Source organism: Dipteris shenzhenensis, chromosome 8 (assembly GCF_047967505.1).
Source record: "Dipteris shenzhenensis isolate YYH24624 ecotype China chromosome 8, Dip_SZ_1.0, whole genome shotgun sequence".
NCBI lineage: Eukaryota > Viridiplantae > Streptophyta > Polypodiopsida > Gleicheniales > Dipteridaceae > Dipteris > Dipteris shenzhenensis.
Window position 1 is genome coordinate 24,621,367 of NC_141603.1, and position 13,603 is coordinate 24,634,969.

Consider the following 13,603-nt stretch of genomic DNA (forward strand, 5'->3'; position numbering starts at 1 on the left):
TATTTTTTTGTTAAACATAGGTGGCCTTTTCATCAAGATTGTTTGAAGTTGCCATGTGAAGAATCACTGTTTGAAGATATAGATATGGATACAAAGATGACAATGATTCCAGTTTATGCATAAAAATCTATAGAAGGAGATGAAGACTCGATTCATCATCTTCTGAGGAAACCACGACTAGTATATCTTCTAGTATACCTTTATGATCATCCTCACCATCACAATATCATATTTTAGCTAGTATAGATCTTAAAGAATCACTTATCCTCCATACCCTCTCCTGAGTGTCTAGGAATGTTAGAAAATGGAGTCAAGTTGAGTCAGTTTTGGTGTGTTCTAGTGAGTCCTAGTGTGAGTTTTATGTTACTAGGTGTCTAGGAGTGCCACTTGTCATATTGAGAGCTATCCCATATACATTTGGTTCTTAGTGTGTGTGTGCCTATCCTATAAAGGAATTGTACTTGTCGCTTGTCGAATCACTCAACTACTTTGGCCTACATGTAAGTACTTGTTCATTGCTTTCATTTCTTGTCCATTTTATTTCCATTTCATTATGTTTGCTATCCTTCCTTTTCTTTCCTAGTGTTAGCTTGCTTCTCTCCCTACCACTATGTTCTTTCATGTAACATCAGAGCCATGTTCCTAGCCTTGTGTCTCTTTCCCTTTCCAAGAGTCTGAGGTGAGGCAGACCAATGAAGCTACTCGAGCCTCTTCCTCCTTGGAAGGCCCTCTTCTCTCTTGAGCTCCTCTACTTCTACTCCTCATTCTCACTCGTGAGCTACTCGTGAGTTGTTTCTTGCTGCAGCGACCAGTAGAGAGTGGTTTTCCAGCCCACCATTGCCGCGCCATCAGTCTCCTTGTCACTATTGAAGCTGCCCGTGCCAAAATCGTCAAAAGAAGAAGGGTCGCAACTTCTACGACATCTCTGCTGCTGTAGGCCAAACGGCATCAAATTTGAAGTCTATCCAAAAGAGTAAATTTTAGATCTCAATGAAAGCGACATTTTTATTTTACAATTGTCAATCTGACGTCTCTACGGAAAGATATGGGTATTTGAAGATCTGCTTGCCCAAACTGTCCTAATTTCGCATTTTCAGATTTCTTTCCAATTTCTTGGAAATTTTTTGGGGATTTTGGGATTTTTGGCCTCCATTGCAGTTGGGGTTACAACTTTGCACATTTCAACCAGTTTTGTCAAACCCCTAATTTTTGACAAAATCCCTAATTTTTAACAAAAACCCTAATGTCTATAGAAACCCTGATTTCCAATTTTTAGGGCTTTTCTGACTTTTGCAGTCCTTTGGCATAATTGAAGCCTCTGACATGTAAATTTTTTGGGGGTTTCTCAAAATTCATGTAATTTCATTACTATTTTGTACATTCACTTGGGCCTTTTGCCTCCTTTGGGCATAATTGCTCAAATTTGACGCTCTACTCTAATCTTGGTGACTCACATCATGACATTTTGAGAGTCATCATGTGATTGCTCCTTGTATCTGCTCCCATGGTCGACATCGGCATATCATTCGGGCCATTCTTGCCATGATCTTCATCGACATAGTGGGGATGTGCACATTAGTGTAGGTAGCCACTTGGAGATGTTTTACAGGTTCTCTTTCCTTGCTATGCATAAAATGAATGACATATTTCCTATTTTTTGTATGTTTGAGTCAAGGGTACTCTGCCCTAAGTAGTCCCCCAAAATGAATGCAATTATGGTTTTCTTGAGTCAATAAGGGTTCTTTGTCTTGGATAGTCCTCCTAAAATGATGTATTCGTTTGTTTATTTTCTTGTGTGGCTCCATGTTCCTCATTAGTCCTTGGAGCCAAGGGGGGATGTATTGAGGGAACCTACTTTGTATTGGTCTTAGATGGGTCTATTTATCAGGCGTGGCATTTGAGTTCTAGGATGTTGGTGCTCTGGTTTCCTAGACCTCTGAGTTGGTCATGCATCCATGCCAAGACATGAGCCTCTGAGTCATGTTTGGGATGTAAAGCCAAGAGAGTGCTCAGTACGACCTCTAAACCATGCTCAGACTTTAGCCTTTGAGATTGCATGGGAGCCATGTCTAGTTCTGACATTACACAGTTCGATGACCGTCATAGATCTTGTTCTGGGTTCCATTCCAATAGTCCCTTACCTTTCCTCCATGGGCCGGTGTTATGAAATGATGGAGCCAAGTTGAGTCAGTTTTGGTGTGTTCTAGTGAGTCCTAGTGTGAGTTTTATAGTACTAGGTGTCTAGCAGTGTTACGTGTCATATTGAGAGTTATCGCATATACATTTGGTACTTAGTGTGTGTGTGCCTATCCTATAAAGGCATTGTACTTGTCACTTGTCAAATCACTCAACTCATTCAAGTACAAGCTACTTTGGTCTACATGTGAGTACTTGTTCATTGCTTTCATTTCATGTCTATTTTATTTCCATTTCATTATGTTTGCTATCTTTTCTTTTCTTTCCTAGTGTTAGCTTGCTTCTCTCCCTACCACTATGTTCCTTTAGGGAGAATGTCTAGGTTGCAACTTCCATACTCTAACGACCCTTCGTTATGCCTCCCAACCGTATCTCTTTTTTGTCATATTTTTCTCTACAACGACTCCCATAGCAACTTCTTTCTCACGAAATGTGCATGCCTTGCTAGGATCAAGAGGTCTAGATCAGATTCTGTGCGCATTTGCAGTGGAGACAACCATGGGAAGCATTGTTTCGCCCATTGATCATAAGGTAATCCAAAGGATCACAATGATTGCACCACCCAATAAGGTAAAATAAATACATGACATGTCTCAATCCTCTTAATAACCCCACATTGAATGTAGCTTATATGACCTATTAAGCTTTGTATTACTCTCTCCCAATCCAATCATTATGAGGCCCTTTTTGGGTCCAAAACTCCCCTAATGTTGGTGGAAATCTATCTTGCATAGAACTTGGAAAAGCAAAAAGGAAAAGCTTAAAACTAACTAAACTATCTAATTATTACTCCTTACCCTTTAGACTAGATTATTGATAAAACACTCATGTATTTTTTGAAAAATAAACGAAAAGGCGTTTTTAGCTTATAGCTTCTTTCTTTGGTTCTTTGTCCTTTTAATTATAAAAGGAATAAATTTGTTTTTGTTTTTCATTCTTTTTTTTCAATTAAAGAGACTTCTATTAAGTATCAATTTGTTTTTCATTCTTGCATGCTCTTTGTGAGAACTAAATCTACTTTCATTTTACAATCATAGGATAAATAACCTTTATAATTTAATAATGAATGAGTAAGTATTTGTAGGAACAAAGTGGTGAGCAAGAGTGCACACACAAGAAAGCTCCCGATAAAAATGTTCAAATAAAACAATACAAGTACTTGGTATATACAGTACCCAAGTACTACTAGTCAACCATAGGGTTGACTTTATGCCTACAACACCATATCTTTGTAATGTCTTATAAATCCCCCCTCAAAGATATGGCTGAAAGTACCTTGGAAACGTCTCAAGTATACCCTGTAGTACCTAAAGTACCATGGTTGCACAAATTCATCCAGATGGATATGCAACCTATGGGAGTACATGAAAACAATGTCATTGTGAATCACTTCACAACCCCCCTTGACATTGTGAGAATGTCTCTGATCCCCAAGCCATGTTCATGTCGTAAGAAAAGATCTGTTGACAGGGCTTTGGTGAAGATATCTGCCACATTGTCCTCAAATGGACAATAGATGAGATCAGGGAAGCCATCAGAAATACAATCCCGTACATAATGATAATGATTTTCAATGCGTTTCATGCGACTATGAAAAACAGGATTGTTGGCTATGGCAATGCAACTCTGGCTGTCACAAAAGATAGAGTTTGCTTTGCCATCCTGTGCATGATGCAAGTCATGCAAAAGCTTCCTTAACCACATTAACTCCGTAGTGGCTGAATTTGAAGTTTTGTACTATGCTTCACTTGAGGAAAGAGAGACTCGCTCTTGCTTCTTACTGAGCCATGAGATACAGGTTGAACCCAATAAGAAGCAATAGCCAGTTGTGGACCGTCTGTCGTCAATGTCCCCTGACCAATCTGAGTCGGTGAAACCACTCAGCTCTAGATCACAATCTAAAGCATAATGCAAGCCAAGAGAGAGAGTGCCATGGACATATTTGAGAACCCTCTTTGCTGCATTCCAATGTGTGATCGTGGGACAATGCATGAACTGGCTCAAAAGCCCTGTGGCGTAGGCAATATCAGGTCGTGTGAAGCATAGATATATCAAACTACCAACCAATTGCCTGTACAAAGTGCCATCAAACTTTTCAGCAGTGTCATGCTTACTCAGCTTGAGTCCCTTTTCCAATGGAGTAGCCACAGGCTTATAGTTCTCCATTTTAAATTTCTGCAACAACCCCTTCGAATACTTTGTCTGTGACATAGAAATCCCATCATGGATCTACCAAAACTCAATGCCAAGACAATAATGCGATGGGCCCAAATCAGTCATGTCAAAGTTGTGACATAAAGCGGACTGCACTATTGTAATTTGTTGCAAATCACTGCCAGTGTGTATGATGTCATCCACATATAGTACCAACAGGACCAATTCTGATTTTTGCTGCAGAACATACAGATTTGGCTCTGTATGAGGGTTTACGAAGCCCTGGGACAGCAAAAACTGATGTATCTTCTGATACCACGCACGAGGTGCTTGCTTCAGCTCATATAGAGCCTTCCTGAGCTTGCATACCTTGTGCTCTTGTCCCTTCACCTGAAAACCTTGGGGCTGATGTATATAGACCTCCTTTTTAAGATCTCCATTGAGGAAAGCGGTCTTGACATCCATCTGGTACACTGACCAGCCATAAAACGCAGCAAGAGAGATGACAGAACGAATGGTGGTCATCTTGGGCACTAGAGCAAAAGTCTCCTCATAATCTATCCCCTCCTCTTGTGCATACCCCTTGGCAACCAAACGGGCTTTGTATTTCTCAATTGTGCCATCTGAATGGTATTTCACCTTATAAATCCATTTCATGCCAACCACATTTTTCCCAATGGTGGGCGCATCAACCAAGTCCCATGTGGGATTCTTCTCAATGGATTTAATCTCAGCTTTCATAGCTTTCTGCCATGCTGGATTATGCTGAGCATCCTTGAAGCTCTAAGGCTCATTTTCAGCTTCCATCACTGAGGTCATCAAAGCAAAATTGACCTTTTTCTGATTTTTCTGAGTGCTGGCTCTGGTTTTCCGCAAAGTAGGCTGATCCTTAGCATCTTGAATGGTCAACCTTGCCCAACGTGGAAAAGATTTCTTTGCTATACCACTCGGGGCTGCATCAACATTTTTAGTGGCCTCACGACGTTGATAATGCCTCCAAACATGAGGCTGTCTATTCTCATTCCGCAAATCTGAAGCATTTGAGGGAGAGCCATCCTCAACATGTGGCAAGCCATCTGAACTATGAGAATTAGAAGGGGAAGCATCAAGAGACTCAGTCTCATCATCCTCAAACTAGATGATGTCCAAAGGGGTGTCATCGTATGGTGGCAAGTTTGCACTAGCGGGTGGCATGCACTCATTCTTAGCAAAGAGAGCATCTCTGCTGATTATTACCTTCCTGGTAGCGGGATTATAAAGCCTAAATCCCCTGCTTTCAGTGCTATACCCCATGAAAATGCATTTGACCCTCTTGTCATCAAGCTTTGTCCGATGTGCATCTGGAACCAAAGCATATGCCACTGAGCCAAAAACTCTGAAATGACTAATCTTTGGCTTAAAGCCATACAAAGCCTCAAATGGAGCCACATTAACCAAAGCTTTGGTAGGGCATCTGTTCTGAATGTAAGTGGCTGTCAGTTCTCCCCAAAAAGCCTTTGAGACTCTCTTGAATTTCAGCATGCATCTCGTCATCTCCATGAGAGTATGATTCTTCCTCTGAGAGAGTGGATTATGCTGTGGTGTGTAAGGGCATGTCAAGTGATGTTTAATCCCATGCTGCTTCAAAAATCCCTGGAATGCATGTGACATGTACTCTCCCCCTCTATCTGAGTTGAGTGTTCTAATTCTAGATTTTTTTTGGTTCTCAGCCATAGCTGTGAACTTATGAAACCAATAGAACACCTCAGATTTTCCTTCATGAGAAAAAGCCATGTGAACCTGGAGAAGTCATCTATAAAGGTCACAAAGTATCTTGCTCCTCTATGCGTGGGAATAGTCATGGGGCCACATACATCACTGTGCACTATCTGCAACACTCTGGTTGCCTTGACCCAATTCTTACCTTGTTTACCGAATGGCAAGTGATGCAATTTGCCAAGTGCACACCCCTCACACACTTCATTTGCTGGTTGCTGCAATTTTGGCATTCCCTAAGTCATATTATTGTTGTACAAGTAGGACAATGACCTATGATGGACATGTCCAAACCTGACATGCCATAAATCAGCCTAGGAAGTGTTTGCTACAGCCAATACCTTCTGATCATAAGGCTGACCATCAAGCTTGTATAAGCTTCTGTCATATGTGCCTGTTGCTACAACCTCATACCCTTTCTTTGGATCCTTGATCCTGTATTGGTTATCCTGAAATTCGACCAACATATGTTGATCATGGGCATTGTTTGAAACTGAAATCAGATTTTGCCTCAAATCTGGAACATATCAAACATCTGGGATATACTTAACTTTCCCATTATCAAGCTGAATGGGAATGTGCCCAACTCCGATGATGTCTTGAGAAGCATCATTGGCACATGTAACCTGTCTGCCATGAGTAGGTGTGATGCTCTCAAACCACTCCTGGCGAGGAGTCATGTGCTTAGTAGCACCACTATCGATATACCATGTATCACTTGCAACAAGGGAAGCATCCCTTGATTGATTTTCAGCCTTCAAATCCCCCCTGTCATCTATCTTCTCATTAAATGTAGCAAACACAAAATCTCTATCACCTTGGGCAAGATGAGCTTCACCATGTGCATCTAAAGCACGAGGTTTAGTGGGGGCAACAAAATTATTGCTAGAGCTGTCCCTTTGCCTTTTCTTTTCATTAGCAATCCTTTTCTGACACTGTGATGTAACGTCCTGGCTTCTTGCAATAGTTGCATCTGCCCTTTTTCTGATTTTTGCTTGAACTGCTTGCATTCCCCTCCTTGGGCTGAGTTGTATGGTTGTGTTTTGGCTCAAATTTTTTTTGAAAATTTCCCTTTCCACCCACAACAAGTACTTGCTTACCCTAACGATTTGAGCATCTCTCCTCTTCCTGCAACAAAAGCCCAACTAACTCATCGAACAAGAGTGGGACTGCCTTGAGAACAATGGTCAATGAAGTGACGAATGTGCCATATGAGCCTTGAGGGCACTAAGCTATTGAGAGTAATAGAGACGAGCGCTTGCTCACCCTGACGAGAGGCTTTGGTAAAATTTGAGCATCTCTCCGCTTCCTACAACAAAAGCCCAACTAACTCATCAAACGAGAGTGGGGCTGCCCTGAGAACAATGGTCAATGAAGTGATGAATGTGCCATATGAGGGCGCTAAGCTATTGGGAGTAATAGAGATGAGCTTCCTGTCTTCTATTTCCTCATGAATACTTGCGAGCTGATCACGTAGATCAGTGATCTTGGCAATATGATCAGTGATGGCCTGGCCTTCTTGCATCTCGAGATCCATGATCACGTAGATCAGTGATCTTGGCAATATGATCAGTGATGGCCTGGCCTTCTTGCATCTCGAGATCCTTGAGCTGATTTGTCAAGGCAATGGCCCTTGCCTCATTCTTAAAATGATACATGTTTGCCAATCTTTCCCATGCTGCCTTTGCATCCTTGCACGACTTGATAGTCGTCTCATAATGTGCCTCTTCACATTTGTGGCAATCAAAAACATTGCTGGGGCACTGCGGCGGTCAAAATTCTTATGCTCCTCCTTCGATGCTATGGGACTAGCAGGAGGGGCTGTAATAGACGACTGTTTGCCTGTAGTCTGATCCAAAGAAACTGTGCTGGATGTAGATGAGCCTGCTGGCCTCACCTCATCCCCACTAACAATATCCCACAAGCCCTTACCAACCAAGATGTTCTTAAGCCTGAATGACCACAAGGCATAGTTTGGTCCATCCAGCTTGTCACCCTTGGACAAATTGCCAAAATTGTCTGAAAGAGTCGACATGATGCAAAATGGGATACCCACAAGCTACAAATGTACCTGAAAAATGAACTGCAAGTCCCAAAAGTGCAACTGGCTGCAAATGTGCCTGCAAATCCCAAACTAATGCTTGCTGCAAATGCAAAGTATGACTAGCTACTCTGAAATGCCACTGACTGCACAATGCAATCACTGCAAAAATGGCATAAACCAATCATTGCACTATGCTGCAATCTGAAGTGCAATCCCAAACTGAAAATGCACAACCCAAATCTGAAATAGCGCACCCACGAGTGCTTAAATGCATCCAACGGAGCTCAAAGGCATCCATAACTGTAAAGTAACTACAAATGCACCCAACAATGCAGAGTATTTGCAAATGCACCTAAGAGTGCAAGAGTATGGGTTGCAAAAAGCGAAATACACAGCTCAAAACACTTCCTGAAAGCACACCTTGGCGAACCACCTGCAAAATAGTCCACTGACTGTGTGGGCAAGCTGGAGATGAAAAAGGAGCTGAAGTGAGCTGTTTGGAGATGAATGAAGCTGTTGGGAGTACTTCTGAATGTAATACATGTGTAGGGAAGAGCCTGGACAAGTATGGTGATGCCTGGAGTCGCTGGAACACACTCAGGAGAGGTTGGAGCTGAAAAGAGTCTAGATCTGAGCAAAAATGCCGAAAAACAATCGAAAACTGCTCGAATCGCCTTCTAACAAGTCGTACGGACTCGAAATCACCTTTCGACAAGTCGTACAAACTCCCAGCACTATCGCGCAACTGTATGAATGGATCCGTACGGACGTATGTACAACTGTATGGACAAAAAAGCCTATATATATATATATATATATATATATTTGCCTGAAATGGTGTGGGACAGGTTTGTTTGTATGCGGGCAGCTCAAAAATTTTGAAAAATGTCGAAATCGAACCTCAAAAGGTCAAAAAATAGTCGCTGGACTGTTTTTTTTTTCTTGCTCTAAAACAAGTTTCTGGCGACGAAATCAGGCACTGGACTAAACTAGAGAAGGAGCTGAATGTGAGAACCAGGAATGCACACTGGAGCACCAAGCTTGCGGGTGTCTGGAAGCAAGCGCAAGAATGGGCTCTAGAGACAAAAGCACTCTGATACCCAATGTAGGAACAAAGTGGAGATAGGTTGTGAACACAAGTGAGCAAGATTAAATGCACAAGAAAGCTCCAATAGAAATGTTCAAATGAAACAATACAAGTACTTGGTATATATAGTACCCAAGTACTACTGGTCAACCATAGGGTTGACTTTATGCCTACAACACCATATCTTTGTAATGTCTTATAGTATTATCTCATGTTTGTAAGAGAAGTAACTAACTAGGGATCTAGGATGCACAAGCTTTAAATTTAACATATGAAATGTCCTTTTAATCAAATTATCAAATGTCCTCATATTTTAAAAGATAAGTATAGCTAAAATAAGTGTTCGAGTAGAGATAATGTATGCACAAGCTTTAAAAAATGTTTACCATGGTATGGGCAGCCTTCTTTCGTGCATACAAAGAAGTGAAGAGTTGAAAAGCCGTATGGGGTAGCTCAATGAAGACTAATTGACATATTACATAATATCTTGTCTAAATCAATGAAAAATTTTGAGCTTAAAAATGTATCCTAGTATTTAGTTATTCACTCTCTCACTCTTTGAACTTAAAATGAGGTATGTGGATGCCATTCACCAATGTGTTGTATTGCATGGCCATGAAAGTTTATAAGGGCTATTTACAAATTCCACCAAACTAAAGGCAAGGGGTAAAATGTAAGTGGTGCACACATACATAGAAAATGTAAAACACTTCTAGCTATTAGAAAGAGAGCTCCCCAAGATCATAACCGTCTCAAAGACAGATCTGAAGAAATATCCAAAAATAGGGGAAAGGTTGAGTATGAATGGCAGAGAAAACAAATTAGCTTTGGAAATGATAGATTATCCATAAGGCCTAGAGTTTAGTCCAAACCAAAAATTCAGAGTAAAGCAAAAGAGAAGAAGGGATGTAGCCAAAGGGCCCAAAAGTGCGCCCAAATCAATTGCCAAGAAAACAAAGCCAAAGATAATGGGTTAATTGCAAGAAAGGCAACACCATATGATGGACTCGGCTAAATATGTAACCCTTGAAGTAAATACTTCATGATTAATTTGTCTCCAAAGAGGGCTTTTCATTTTGCCCATGATATGTACTTGTATATGACAATTCATTTGTTAATATATATAAGAAGGTCTTATAATCCCTTTTTTTCCAAAGAAAAAGCTTCTATGAAGTATGAAAGAAACTCCAAGAGCAAAGATCAAGGGATAAGTACACATGCAAGGCATGACAAAAACCCAATATCCTGTAAAGAGCTAGAGAAAATCCAAGGTGAGCTTGAAAGTGCCACCTCAACCCTATGGGTGACTCCGAGAAAAAGGGACCCGCTCCACTCCCTCAAGAAAACAATCCTCCTAGTGGAGGCTGCCAGTGAAGACCCCCACATGCTCCCCCAAATGGCCACCAAGGTGTGTACCCTATCTATCCAAATATTGGCCAATATGTATGTATGATAGACTTGGTAACTATCCAAAGTCGCTATGCATCTGGATCTCTAAATACTCCACACTAATATGCTCACCAAAACCTTCCATTAAGTATCCATAAAGGCATGTGCGGGTCTATATGGGAAGCTAGAACGTTATCAAAAGAGCATGACTCAACAAACTGAAAGAGCCCAGGAAGAGTCATGACTCTCGTAAAACACTTGCGGTCTGAAAGAGAGAGGTAAGCAACTGAGCCCCAAGTCATGAGAAAAGAGAAATGCTCACCAGGATTTCCCATTAAGTATCCACAGAGGCATGTGCAGGTCTATATGGAGAGCTAGGACAGTCATCCAAAGAGCACGACTCAACCAAATGTTGTTGAACTGAAAGAGTCCAGGAAGAGTCATGTCTCTCGTTAAACACTTGATACCTTGAAGGAGAGAACTAAGCTATAGGGCCCTAGGTCATTAAAAAAGAGAGATGTACATAGTGCTCAATAATCTCCTATCTACAGTCCCATGAGAAATGCTAAATAGACTCCTCTATTTGGAATCTTCCTTGAACATGGACCTCCGTTGGTTCACTGCAATCCCTCCATGAATACAAAGGCAAAAGAAAAGAGTTATTTTTTTTTTCTTGAGGGATTTCCAAATTTTATTTTGAAATGATTTCTACTGCAAATCAACAAAAATCTAAAAATACTCCCAATGAGGAGATCTAGTGGGCCTCTAGCCTCTCATGCTAAGTTGAAACGTTCTAGCATTACCAAATGTGTAGTATCAAATGGAGGGGAGGCTCTCTTGCATCAATCCATTCTCACTCCCCATGATCCCAGTGCAAATACTTTATGGAGATGCCTCCATAGAGCCAAAGAATCCATGAACCAATAAATGTGAGCTTAGTTAGGTTCTAGATACCATCCTGAAGCCAAGGGACACTGTTCCACATGACCTACAACCTTGGCAGGCTAAAATGGAATACATATATCTTCCATAGACTTGGACAACCTACTCTCAAAATGGACATCAAAGACCAAGGCATAACGTCTGATCCTCAAAATTCTATGACTTAAAGTGGGATCCTTGATCTTGTAGATATGCATTGGTTGACCACCACCCCCTTGGAAGCAAGGTCAAGGTTGGCTGATGAGCTCCAAAAGGAGTTTCCTCCTGACACTCTCCAACACTAGGGCAATTCGCTACGAAGGAGAGATGCCCATATCGACCTAGCAACCCAAATATCTAACAAAAACACTCTAAATCAAAATCGGTCCCCCCAACCTAGAGTGTCATTAATCCAAAAGCCATTGGACTTATTCCAATTGATATGTGCTCTTGCTACCAAACAAAATAAATCCAAGGCTACCTTGAAATAATTGAGGTTCTGTGTAGTGGCATCCAAAAAAATAGCGATTTCATAAGTTAGCTCACTATCCAAGAGCTTCTCACCGTGTCTCAAAGGAGTTCATTAGCTAGCTCCTCATAAGTTAGCTCAGTATCCAAGACCTACTCATCCTACGTTAGGGGAATCTTAGATCAATAACATCTGTTTGACATCTAAAAAATGTGCTTATTGCTTCAGCCACCATGGATAAATACAAGAAAAGGGCAAGATGGCATCTTTGATGAACAGAACTAGAAATTTGGAACCATTTGAGAATCCAAAGCACTGAAGAGTACCTCCAAAAAAAGCCCAATCTACTTTGTCATATGGTTTCCCAAAATCTAGGAGTAGAATGGCAAGCCTTTGGCCATGCTACATAGCCCAATGTGAAGCCTCCCAAAATGAAATATATTATAAAAAGATGATTTGGCCGTGCAAGTATCACCCACTTTTGATCCTCGTCGCTGACAAATCCACTTCCTACACGCACATCAGCCTCTACATCGACGCATCTGACCCAGCACATAAAAAGAACCAAATAAAAGAAATTATTTGTTGTTGATTCATCAATCAACGGTTGGTATAGATCTAGATCAGAGTAGACGAGATCGCCATAGAGGGAACACTTTGAATCTCCCCAAGTTGCCAATCTAAGCCATGCTCGAAATTCCTGACTAGGTCCTACTCGGAGTCAGTCCATACGCTCACATACAGTTTCACATCATCACATTACCTGAAACCTAATGTTCATTAATTTAGTGAGAAGACTTCAGAGTGTTCAAAGGCATTGCCGATTGTTCAGTGGGCAGATAGCACATGATTTGATTTCACACACACATTGTGTGATGTGACGAGCACATAGAGCACAAAAAATCGATCGATTTTTCTTTTTGGAGCACCCTCAAATTCTTCTTGGATCAAGAGAAACGACTTGATCTAGGTGGAGGGCAGAAGGAGTGCAAATGTGCTCAATCATGATGTGGCAGTGAGGGGGTCATATGTAGTGACTGTCCCTAGCAGGGATTATGCCTGTGGAGCCCTGTGCTGAAGTGGCAAGAGTGGTCATATGAAGTGCTTGTGAAGAGGTAATTGTGCCTGTAGAGGTCAGTGTTGACTGGACAACTGAGGTGGCACTGGCTAACCTAACCCAAGGTCACGCTGACCTAACTATGGTCTGGTTGACTAACCCCAGGGTCTGTTTGACTAACACAAGGTCTCGTGATGTCAGCAAGGGGGTCAAAGTGCCATATGGCATTGATGAGGTGGCAGATGACTAGGCAATGATGATGTGGCATAGGTGACGTGTCTGTTGATGTGGTAGATGATGTGGATGCTATCGTGGCAGAGATGATGTGTCACCGATGATGTGGCTGTGCTGATGTCGAGGTGATGTGGCAGTATGGGATAAGGTGCCACATGTCAAGAAATTAGAGTCTCTTGTCTGCCACGTGGCAGATAAGATGATGTGGCACACGGGCCACATGTCAAAAACTGGTGGAGGCCACGTGTCGATTGAGGGAGATCGAATGGAGAAAGCGCTACTTGTTAGGCCAAAAAC